The 8,555-nt window shown below is 34.5% G+C and overlaps 1 non-coding gene across 1 annotated transcript; it reads left to right on the forward strand.

The window, feature by feature from the left end:
- The first annotated feature begins 6,675 nt into the window (after nt 1-6,675).
- On the forward strand, nt 6,676-6,747 carry Trnad-guc. The gene has a single exon. It is a non-coding gene; the product is annotated as a tRNA-Asp (tRNA).
- Nucleotides 6,748-8,555: the final 1,808 nt, after the last annotated feature.

Raw genomic sequence — 8,555 nt, forward strand, 5'->3', positions numbered from 1 at the left:
CAATTTGTGACAAGATAGTGTTCTCGATATCTGTGTCAGTTATAAAGCATGATACAAAACAGGTTCACTACCAATGTAAGAGGAACGAGACATTGTAACTGCATAGAAACTTGTTTAACATTTTCGGTTTTGAAACTTGGACATTGACTGGTCTGTTGGTCTATAGGTAAGTTTTCCTGACTGCTATAGATACAGGAGGTCGTGAGCTCAAATCCCACTCAGGAGGAATGTTTGTGTGATGAGGTATTATTTATCCATTACATGCAGGCATGTTTCAATCAGTTGTCTAGTACTCATAATACAAGATTTTCTAAGTTTGATACTAGATCGCGATGTAGGAAAGTTGTGAAATATTATAATTATGATATTAAATAAATGTACAGGATTTGTACATATTCAGAACTCAATAAAAGGGACTGAATAAAACGAAAAGCCTTTATTTTGATAAACGACTATTCGGAACAGATGACTTTAGGATATTACCTAGATCATATTTCGAGACCCTTGGCCTACGTTATGTCCTATCTTATTCCTGGCGGAAATTATATTCGGTAAAAAAATACAGTTTTGCTACTTTAAGGGAACTAATTCCATTTAGTATTAGGTAGATATATCCGTTCTTCTTTCTGCTGCTAAATAAGGTTGAAGAAGTCCAAAATCCGCATTGATTACCTTTTTATTAGCATTTTCAAAATTGGATGAGCTCTCTCTGTGCTTCGCGAAACTTTTAGCCGCGTTTTTCTATTATAAAATAAAGTTATTTTTGTTAAATTTCATGTGGACGAAATCGCGGGTACAGCTTGTTAAATAATGTATAATTATGTCTCTTATTTCAAAGCTTAACACATACATCTATTACGGGATTAACGTTACAACATTCTACTTGGCTAAGGGTCATAAAACCACTTCAAATGTTTTTCGTTCCGCCGCTAAACACGTAATCAAGTTACAACGAAACATTGTATTGTGTTTTCAGCCTTAATGTCTGAAAGAAACTGTACTCCATTAGAAATAGTGCTAGAACCTGCTTTCTGTTACAAAGGTAGTGAAGCGGACATATTTTAGTTTTTAATTAGGATTGTTTAGGCTTCTGGTAGTCAGTTTTTGAGGCTTGATAAAGTTAATTAATTAAGGGATTGGGTTTAAATTATTGTCACTTGGCCTATAACTACAGAATATAGAATAGTAACTACTAAATACAGGTGTTAATATTATATATATTAATAAATTTGGGTCAGGCATGTTTCCACGTTACCATCGTAGGGTAATATTGTCGTAAGATAAAACATAACCTAGTTTTGTATGGAATTATATTTTCAACCGACTTTTAATAAATGAGATTCTCAATTCGTCTGTATTTTTTTATGTGTGTTACTTCCGAACATTGGACTGGAACATCATTTGGTCTCATAAAAATCTCATCGAACTCAGTGGTTTTTTATTTGTAGTCGGTTGTATTTTTTTTTTGTTAAAACAAAAATTTTAATTATTTCGTTAACTTTTATTGATGATCCACAATTAGTAAACTTATATAGGACCCCAACATACAAAATAATAATAGCACTAATCACACAAAAAACTGTCATGGGTGGGAATTGAACCCACGATCTCCGGTATAGCAGTCAGGGCTACTAAGCACTAGACCACCTCAAAATGAACTCCTTTCTAACAAAAATAGCCTCCCCATTCAATATAAAACGTTCATCCATCATTAAAATTTATGAAACTAACGTTACGTCAACTAAACTACGGAACTTCCGCGAATCTCGAACAATTGAAAACATAAGGGCTTTCCATTGTACCTCACAACTCCTTAACTGCCCTTAGGCCTGAAGTCGCGAACTTTGTGGTCCCTACAAATAAATGGCCCTTCACTGACCCTTCAGAGGCTCAGAGGGACTTATATTTGATATTTGTAAGGCTTGAAATCATCAAAAGATTTCGACTGAAGTGGAATCTTATTTTAGTACTTTAAATTTTCGGGAAATATGAATTTAATATTGAAGATTTTGATTTACGAAACACTTGTCAAAGTACGAAACCTTTTCTAGATAAAGCCAAAACTACAAATGTTAGAACAAAAGCCCCTTAAAATATTTAATCTCATCTTCACTTAGTAACAAAAACATAATTATACAGTCCAGACACTTTCTGTCAGTCTCCGTCATACAATGTAACAAAAGACGGAGCTGTAACATAAATGGTTAGCTACTGTCAACACAACAACCTTTTTGGAAAGGTGAAAAGCGAAATACGAAGGTAGTCTATTGTTTTGAGCGCTTAACAAAACGCCCAAGAGACGGTTGAGACGAGTTATAATTTATAACAAGCTCAGCTATTCAACGGGTTAGTGTTGAGCAAACAAGACCAACTAATTAAACAAGTTGAGGCATGGAGCTACTAAAGGTTGAAGGAGATTGATACGAGTGACTTCGAGGCATGCTACGTTTTAAAGTAACTGTTGCAATCGTGGAAGTGAGACAGCAAGGTAAATGTATGGCGGCATCTGTTTTACCCAACTGGAATGGTTCTCTGTTAACAAGCGCAGACATGGAATTATGAAAGCAAAGGATGAAGGGGATCGATATTCGTGTCTTCGGGTTCTACTACTATCATATCTTCAAAGAGAAGTCTTTGCAGTTGTAGAAGCGAAAGAGCGCTCTATACATAAAGCGGCATCTCTTTCCCTCAACGGGTATGGTTGCTAGTTAAACAAGCGCAAAGGTGGAACTTCAAAACTAAGGAAAGAAGAAGATTGACACAAGTCAAATACGGGACCCACTACCACCCTTTAAAAAGTCTATTGCACTTATAGAAATGAGATACCGTTCTACGTCTTCAGACGTTGGTCAGACGATATGATGGTAGGCCTCTTTGCCTAGGCTAAAATTCTGGAATGCATCCAGAAAACCCCTGTTTAGTGGTACTGCGCTACTTAGCTTAAATACGTTGTTTTATGTCTATTATATAACTTAAAGTGTTAACGCTGCACGCTGTAATGAGTCTCATCGGTTCCCAAGTTGTATTTGGGTAGTCATTAGGAGCAATAGGTAGACAGAAGATTGTAAAAATACTTATATATTATAATTGAACTTTGCTCACTAACATATTAAGTATATCTTCCACATTTTCCTCTGAAACCAGTTTTTTTTTATTGAATAGCTTATTCAAACAGAACGAAAAGCTATTTTCTTTTATAACGTCCATCGTTTGTTATCTTTCGGCAAAGAGTAGAATACCTTACTTAGTATTATAATATGTATATATATCTCTAGGGCATTGCAGCTCCTAAACAAATAGATGGTTTTTAATGAGTTTTCTCTGTTCTGCTCAAAAGCAACGGCATCAATCAAAGTTAAATTCTTATTTTTGATTATCCCCTTTTATTCTTCAATAAACTTCAAGTTTTCAAAAAACTTATTATGGTTTTTTTAACACCTATGTACTTTTTACTAAAATTGCAACAGAAAAATATTCAAGTGATTACCCACTATACTATCTCTTGAGGCAGGAATTTTACTATTATGAACGCACTACACAGCGTATTACAACGTCTTGCTTTCACAGCACTGACAGTATAGGATGAAAACCACAATCCCTTAAAAGCAATTCCGATGCAACTGTGTAAAAGAGACACTAGACGACTTGTAATGCGCCATCTTGCTTCCACACCTCCGAAAGAACTCCAAAGAGGTTGTACAGAGGCATAGAGACTCTAGAAGCCACTTAGAAACAGAGAGAAATTCCGTTCTCTTCAATAACAGAACTATTATACCTTTCTAGGGCCATTCCGCTACTATACGGCTGTAACAATGTATTTTCCTCAATCCTCGAGGATATAAAACATCTTTATGTTCTCATTAAGGATTTACGGACGTTAATTGGTACTCAATAAAACGAACTTCTAATTGAACGCCATCAATTAAGTTAAGTGTTGTAAATTATTTGAATACTGTTTTGGATTTTGTTTGGTAGATCAAATTTTCAGGTAGTTTTGTAGCTATCATAATATTATAGTATTTGGCAGATACATTGAGATAAATTCTGAAATTACTTTTAAGTCATCGTTAAGTTTAATGTCTTTGCCATTTGATGATTTATCCATTCAAACTTGTTTTCTATTATAAATGTATGTCGCAAAATGTATGTTCCTTTTTATCTTTTAAAGCAAGCAGTCGTTATCATCGATTGCTAGCTTTTATACAAGTGAAGATTTCCGCTGATGCTTACCTAAATTGCGCTCTCGTATAATAAAAAAAACACACACCAACTTAAATCTTGCAAAACTCATAATAAACATCAGGAGCCCTATTAAAAGATACGAAATGTCCCCTCATAAAACAGAGGGCATACCAGCACGTATTTACAATATATCCTCCAGGGAAATATGTGGAGTCTAAACCTCACATGAATGGAAGGCAGGCGGTGCTCGGAAATAGGCCACTGTTTACAATGGGTACTCGATTTTGTAGGATAAGAGCAAGCTGAAACCGCAGCATGCTCTATTTGCTTCTGCCATTTTAGATTTTGGAATAAAATGCATTAGAAGTTTTTTCTGCAGTTTTAGTTTTGCTGGTAAACCTTTGTACCTGTCTTCCATTTTCCTTTATTGATTAGGTAAATAATTCGTTTCAGATGATGGGATGAATTACGTGTACAAACAGTTAAAAAAAATGGATAATATAGAGATAGGAGAAGTATTAATCTTCCAGAAGTTAGATATTAGAATAATTTCTCCATTCACTTTAGGAACCGTCTGAAAACCTTTATTGAGTCACTATTGACTCCAGAATATACTATAAAAAGATCCTTGACTCCATTCTGGAATACACATTCTAGGTATATGGCTATAAGTTCCACTTATAATTCTCCCTGTCCATCCAATGGTTGTCTGTAAGATATCGTCATAGCAATAAAACCCTTTTCACGTAACATCTATATATAAACACTTACTTTTTCGTCACAATAAAGAATTCCTTCCAAGTATCTTTACTTTCATCCTAGTTACCATGGCAACCTTTCTACCCTTAACCTTGACCAAGGCTTTTATTTTTCCACTCTGTTACACAGAAATATGAAGAGAGCCAAAATATATCTTTGCCCCATCCAATGGTGTCAATATCCCCTATATGGCTTGGGGGGATATAAAAAGTGACCATGAACGTCTCCTAAGCTGGGCGGTCAAGGACTTCCCTTCAACTCTGATGTAATAAGTACATAAAAGTAATGAGTTGGGTTTTATGAGAGATTAGAGCTTACTATAAGCTCATTGTGATTGTGGAAATGAGATGGCACTTCACAATGTGTAATACGCTTTCTCTTTTCCACAACCGAAAGTCTTACTTCTAGTACAATGAGTGATTTGTGTTCGTAACTATACATTTTGGGGTATTGGGTTGCAAATGTTGCGCAAAAATTGTGTATAGTTTTTCTGACTTTCCGAAGTATTTAAATAAATCAACATTTACAACAGCGAACTGGAAGTTTGGATTTCTTTGTATTTGCAATCGTTACAGACTGGGCTTTAACTGGTTCTGCCAAAGTTTTAGGTTCCAAGTTTTGCAAGCCGACTTGATTAGTTGTATGCAGCATTTTTTAAAGTAAATTAAGGATAACTTTAGTGTAACAAAAGCTTTTGTATGAAGTATTGAAAGCCGTGGCCATGCACCGACACCGAAACGCAGATGACGTAAAAAGCTACTACCACCTAGAGGTCAATGAGTATTATTATTAATTGCAATTAATTAAGAAAAAGGGGTGGCCTTTGCCCAGCAGTATAATCTCAATCTGGCTTCTTGAAAAAGGTATTTAGGCACACATAGTTTGTTTGTTGCATCTACTCATAAAATCAAAATTAACTTACAATAAAAACATAATTACTGACCGTTTCTATCTTACACACTAAAACTATACTACTATCCCTAGAAAACACTAGCAAATTAAAAACAAAGAAACTTGATTAACAAGATCTCGAGAGAACCTTACAATTCGATGTTTATTCAGTCTGAAGAAACTTCAGTGTTTGTCGTCCAGGACAATATGTTCGTTGTTCCTGCTGTTATTGGAGGAAGCTACAAAAACATCCAATGTAAGGGAAATAAGAGAATTGTAAAGAGGAAAGAAAGTTGGGATTGGACTTGTTGTAGTTTTATGTTTAACTCGAGAAGGTAACAACTATGTTACTATTTTCTCAAGGTATATAGGTACAATGTTACATTGTTTATAGTGTCCAAGCTCAGACCGATCGTTCAGTGACAATGTGAAGTGTGTAAAAAGTTGTTTTTTCTTGTAACTAGATGGCGTTAGCTTTGATTTAGATCGCGCTGTTTCCGTTCACAACGTTTAATAGAATCATAATCTTAAAAGTAATGGATAGATAAGTTATTACCCAATTGCAGTGTTAGTATTTTACGTATAGGAAACTTGAAAATATGTGCTTTGAATTGTCGACTACAATATAAACGACCTAGTCAATGAGCATTACCTATCAACCGAAACATGTAATCTGTGTAAATAAAGAACAATAACGAATACTCTGATAACGAAACAAAGTGATAAATAATAAAAAGACTACGTAATCATGACAAGCATTACAGATAATACAAATCTGTCGAAAACTGTTTGACGTTATATGTTTGCAAAAATATTGCCTTAATTTCACATTCGGTTGTCAAGTCTTCGGTAGTATAGTGGTCAGTATCCCCGCCTGTCACGCGGGAGACCGGGGTTCGATTCCCCGCCGGAGAGAATCTTTATGTATATTTGTGTATCTTATTTTCAGTTTTGTTTTATAAAATTTAATGGTAATGTTTTTCATTTTTATTTTTGTCTCACTTTTTTTTTACTCATAATTAGAAAAGCCACCCACTTGAGGGACATATTTGGCCACTATTATGGACCCTGCTTTTATTATAGGCAATCCCATACGGATATATAAAGCCGCGAGTCCCTCTCGATTCCACCACAATCTCAGATTAAACCCAATTATCAGAGATTATCCATCGATATTCAGTCATGTTAGTAATCAAGACAAAACGGTTGCCAGTTGAATCTGGTTTTGTCCCCTAAACAGCCCATAACTATGGCAAACGGACCTTTCAATTTCCAAGGTACCTACCTACCAAAGTGCCGTAATATAGATCGGAATAGCAAATTAAGATGAATGTGATTATATTTTGATTCCATTGTAGAGAAAAAATAATTTATCATTTTTCTGAGACTTTTTTTGAAAATAATGAAATATCCCTATTTGTCTCGTGTTATCGCAATGGCTAATAATTAATTTAATTTCAATTAACTATGGCTTATTTATCGGTATTACCGGTCTAGTTTCATACTAAACCGGAGTCCTTAGTCGTTTTCGTTTCAGCAATAACGTCCCTCACAAGAAAATCTTATAGATATGAAATTTACAAGCACAAAACTGCATGTAATAACTTAAAGGCGAAGGTAAATCATTGGATTAATATTTGGGTATACAATTCTAACATTTAAAGACAATCTTTAGCCTAATTACCAATGGACCATATCCTATGTTCTTCCTCAAGGTCAACTCTGTCTCTGTACCAAATTTTATTAAAGTCAGTTCAGTGGTTCAGACGTGAAAGCGTAACAGACAGACAGAGTTACTTACACATTTATAATATTAGTAAGGAAGGATGAGCTACATCCACACACACGGGTGATATATGTCACCACAAACCTCCTATGCTTTAACGATTAATTACACTATACTAATATTATAATTAAACAAAAACGACTGTAAAAATACGTCCTTTAATACCTTCTAACCAACATCAAATAATTTACCTCCTTTCTGTAATTACGGAACTTAGCACGTAAACCTGTCGCGCAAAGCACCCGCATTCGATAGCATGTTTAAAATAGCAGCGCCATAGCAGAGCTAAGCTGGGCGATAAATGACTCCGCTTATTTCCCCTCGAGGCGCATCTTTAAGCCTTTTTCCAATTATCTTTACCTCAGTGATGTTGAAAAATGAGATTTCGGTACTCGTGAACCGTAAAATAATGTTTAGACAAGATTTGTTATTTTGTTTTAGCAATTTACTTTTATGATTTTAGAAAGAAAATTTAGATTGTATTCTCAAATTTTGCGATGAATGATAAATTGACTTGATAAGATGTTTAAAGGATTTGAGTTGAGGTGTTTGTTACTTTATAATTTGTTTACTTCGAGTTTCTAAAATAAATAGACATTGAATCGTTTACTTGAAGGTAAATCTGTGTAACTTTAAGAGGTTGAAAATGAAATAATTGACTTAAAACACCGAGTTAGTGAAATTATAGTCTCTACATTTTTAAATAGCTTTGAAATAGTTGCGAAATTGTTATTTTCCATTAATGTAATCCCTCGCTTTAAATGACTGGATTCTGGAATCACTGATATAAGGAACAAATATATCAGTATGAATGAAAAAACTTAATGTGAAACCTTTTTCTTCGACTCCCCAACAATAAGGCATATTTTTAAAAAACACTGACAGCGCGAGATTGTTTTCGTTTATTTTTTAAAGTTGTTAAGTAACAAGTCCGTGA

This window comes from Trichoplusia ni (genome assembly GCF_003590095.1).
Source record: "Trichoplusia ni isolate ovarian cell line Hi5 chromosome 20 unlocalized genomic scaffold, tn1 tig00002371_group19, whole genome shotgun sequence".
In the NCBI taxonomy this organism is placed as follows: domain Eukaryota; kingdom Metazoa; phylum Arthropoda; class Insecta; order Lepidoptera; family Noctuidae; genus Trichoplusia; species Trichoplusia ni.